This window comes from Egretta garzetta, unplaced genomic scaffold, assembly GCF_000687185.1.
Source record: "Egretta garzetta isolate BGI_Z169 unplaced genomic scaffold, ASM68718v1 scaffold353, whole genome shotgun sequence".
In the NCBI taxonomy this organism is placed as follows: domain Eukaryota; kingdom Metazoa; phylum Chordata; class Aves; order Pelecaniformes; family Ardeidae; genus Egretta; species Egretta garzetta.
The window spans coordinates 1,855,602-1,860,010 of record NW_009259307.1 but is presented as its reverse complement, the minus strand read 5'-3'; positions in this window follow the sequence as shown (position 1 = coordinate 1,860,010).

Genomic DNA, 4,409 nt, shown 5'->3' with positions numbered 1-4,409 from the left:
GACTCGTCAGGGGCTGCCAGGCCCCGTGAGTGGGCTGTGGCGGCAGGGCAGCCTCGGAGGCGGGGGTGACGGCCTGCTGGGCGGTGGTTTCGAGATGACAGCACGGAGAAATCGGGCCTGCTTGTTGGGAGCTACGCTGATTCAAAGCTCTTGGTTTGTGCGTGCTCGGAAAATGTGCTCAGCCAAGAGCAGAGGGATCTGTGCGGCACACAGAGGTGTCGGCTCGACGCGCGGACGCCCTGCGGTAGGCTGTGGCCGATAATCCCACAGCCCCGTTCCCACTCGTCCCTTGGCCCCCCTGGGACAGGCCCGCCCTCTCACAGGCCCGAGTGTCTTCTATCCGAACGCTCGCGTTTTGAGGGCTTGCTACTAGCTGCCGGCTGCTACCACACAGAAAAGCACTGGGAGGACTTGAAAACTAGACCTTGGTTTGCATTCCGGTTTGCAAATTTGTTGGTCATTGAACCTCAAGATTAAATATTTCTGTACTTCCGTGTGCCCAAACTGTCTTTTGTAGGTGGTTCGTGGCTCTTGGCTGTTGGTAAAGCTGTTATATTAAGAGGATGTGGCACTGACCGAGGTGGGTGAAAGAGAAGGAAAGGTTACATCGCAGTGGAGGGAGGGAGTTGGAAGGTCACGCAAGCCTGTGTGGTGTGGGAAGAGAAAGCAAGCAAAGGAATGAGAATGAAGCTGCTTATTTTAGACTTCCTGCTCACTCTTGAGGGCAAAACGGGGTACCTGATGACTTCAAAGCAGTTAGGCATAGGACGATGACTACTTGCTTTGTCATAGTAAACTAAGGGCAATAATTTTTTTTTTAAGACAGCGTTCCTGGCAATTGGAAAATACATGGATTCATACAAGCATGATCTTAAGCATCTTGAGAATGGAGCATCTTCAGCTGCAAAATTCGAAGTTGCTGTAGATAAGTGTTCTGAGTAATTCAGCTTTTCTTAAACACAGTGTGTGCCATACTCTAGTGATACTTGAAGGCCACAGTATATTGGGGCATATATTTATGAGCTTCTAAACCACTTAATTTGAAGAAAACAGAATTGGAAGGTATGGCTCTATGGGAAATACACCACAGACATCGTTAGGAGGTCTTTTTGCCTGACGTGTCTTCTGGAGCTCATCTTTTCCCTCGTTTGCCAGGGAGGTGTCTCCTGAGACCCAAAAGCTTCAGGTAAATGGAATTGCATGGTGTTGCACTGTAGAATGCTCTGCAGCAGTGTAGGGCACTGCTCGCTGCAGAAGGCTGCTGTTGTGCTATGGAATAATGTTTGGAATAACGCCAGTGCCTACCCAAGTTCCTACTTAGTAGTACAAAATAGTTTCCACTATTAGAAGAAAATTATTAAGCACAGCTTCTTGATTTATGATGTAGAAGAGAAGTCTCCTGAGGTCACTGCTCCCAAGACTTCATCACTTTGAGGGGAAAACTGGAAAAAGAAGTTGAGATATGTATTATTTTCCCCTTGCAAAGATTTTACGACCAGAACCAAAACAGAGGATGACAGTAAATCTCACTGTAAAAATAAAAGTTGGTCTACTAGTAGCCCTGGAGAGTAATTTTGGTCTCTCTTACAATGGCAGGACGGAGGATGAAGACAGAACAGTTTCAACTGAAAGCCATTAACTTCTCTGGCTTTTTCCAAGGTAAATCTCACAGAGCAGAGGGATTGTTCAAGGGATTGTTATATCAACAGACAAAGTTTGTCCCACAGCTAAGGAGCCCCAGAGGAATGGGAAATGGGCAGAATTCCCTACTAAGGTCCTTGGTGTACACACTCTTCCCATGGTTATTAACTTCTGTATATAAGCTGTCTAAGAAAGGCGATACTCTTCCTGCAAGTCTCAGGCCTAGAAACCAGGGAAGTGCATGAGTATGTAAGAGTATCACATTTATTACAGGGTTCTGCAGAGCTGGGAGGCCCTCCAGTTTCCCAAGACACTGAAAAATTGCCTCTGCGACCCTGTGCATGTTTACCAGAGACTTCGAACTTCAAAGCTTGGACTTCTGGGAAGTCTGTTTGCCTTTGAGTCATTGGGACACACTTCCACTACATAGTATCTTAGAGAAAATAGGGGTTGGCCCTTAAAATATTATTTTCTTGGTTTTTTTTATTTGACCTAAATTTACCTACAAGATCTACGTGTCTTGTGAGATCAAAAGTAAAAATGCAGCAGCATTGCCCCAAAACAGAAGAGAACTTCCAATTTAAATTGCTGAATGTGAATGTCATTGCCAGTTGGCTGATTAGAATCTTCTCCTTCGGAGCAAACCCTCACATAATTAAAAAAACCAAAACAAAACCAAAAACATGCTAAAGAGCTAGTTCTACCTTCTACTTTGGAGATTACCTTATCCTTTAACAGCTCAGTACCTTCAGGAACGCTGCTAGGTTCACGCAAATTGCTTTAGAGACATTTTCTTAACTTGAGATGGTTGGAATATCAGGGACCTATGAAGGGAGACCACTCCCAGGGTAGCCTCAGCGTTTTACCCAGAGAGCAAAAGGGTACTTGCATCCTTAGAAATCACAGCTGATGATTTTTGGACCTCGTGTTGGTCCACTCAGTGGCATAACAGCTAAGCTGCAATTCAGCGGAAGCAGGCGACTTTGGTTGGAGAGAGAGGGTTTTAAACAAATCTTCTCAGGTGAACATCTGCATTGTAAGTCAGTAGGTAGAGCAGAAACATACACCTTCCACTGTTACAGATATTGTTCCTGGTTGTATTTTATGAATTGTTCAAGGGTGTAGGCACCTGGGCCTTGGCAGGTGAGGGAGGCAGGAAATGCCTAGTTTGGGAATCCGAGGGTGACAGGGTATGGAGCGGGGTTCTGGGTACTCCTCTGAAAGAGCAGACTTGCCTCCTGATGAAGGGCAGCTGCCCTCTGGAGAGCCTCGACGTGAAATGTAGCATCCCTGAAAGGTTTTGGTGGAGATGCCTTGTTTTTAGAGGTAGATCATGAGCAGTCAGTCTGACAGAGGGGACAACTGCCCTTCTTTCCCACAGAATCATTTTCTCCAAAATGTATTAGTCTACCTCATAGTACATAACTGTAAGCTTTTACCTAAGAAGGGTGGTAAAATGCTGCCAGTGCTTTCTTCCCCCTACTTTATTCTGTAATGCTGACATTCGAGTAATGACACGTATTCTGATGGTCTTATCTTCATTATAGGCAATGGAAGAGTTGTAGAGAGTGACTGGAATACAGGCTTTTGGGGCAGTTTCTGTCTTTTTCTATATTTGTATACTATTTAACATACTGTTATCCTAGATGTGGCTCCTGTTTCTAGGTACAACTAGATAATAACAGTTATTATTACAGTGGAGAGTTTGAAATACAATGAATCATTATTTGCATGATTACAGAATAGGAAGGTCTGCTGGCAAATCTTTGTATAACATGTTTTCAAGGATTCATTTGTGAATGCTAGTTTTACTGAACTTTCCTCATTCTATTTGGGATAAGTCCTGCTTTAATTGCACTTTATACAGCTATACTAAAATGCAGTTTATGCACATACTTCTTGAAATTAATGCACTGAGTGCCTCAACCTTTTCTGTGTCTGTTGTGACGAAGTCATTACTACTGATGCAATAGTGGAAGCTCTTCTTGTTGCTCTTGATGTTCCTCGTAAGCCTCAACTCCAGCTGAACTTTGGCTTCCATGGAGTCCCTATGTGCCTGGGCAGTGTTTCTCAATTCTCACTTTGTAGGCGGTCTCTGCTTCCATTCTCTGTATGCTGCCTTTTTTGTGTTGGAGCTCTATCATGGGTTTCCTGTTTTGCCAGACTGGCTTCCTGATATGTCTTCTTGGTTTCCTGAGCATAGAGGTGGACCGTTCTTGAGCTTGAGGATGCTCTTCTCAAACACCAACAGACTTTACTGGGATCCTTTTTTCTTCAGAGCTGACTCCCATGGTATCCCACTTACTAGTTCCCTGAATGACCCAAAGTCTGCTCTCCTGAAGCCCAGGGTCTGTGCTCTGCTACTGGCCTTCCTCCTCACCCCCTCAGGAACTTGACTCCACTATTTCATGGTCACTACAGCATCACTCACCATCCATTGACCCTGCTTGGCCCATCCAGTACCTGTGTAACAAGAAGTTATCCTTGACACCTTCCAGCAATCTCCTGGATGGCTGGTGTCCTGACACATTGAATTTCCTGATGAGGATGGGGGTCTGTGACATAGGGAGTTCCTCAGATTATTCAGAGAAGGCTTCATCTGCTTCCTTATCCTGGTTGGTGGTCTGTAACACATCCCACCACAGTGTTGTGCTTAGCAACCTCTCCCCCAATCCTGACCCAGGAGCTGTCGCCCAGAGCTGAGCCGCACACTTCTGAGCTGCTCCTTCACATGGAGGTCAGCTCCCTGCCTCCTCTTCTCCTCCCGT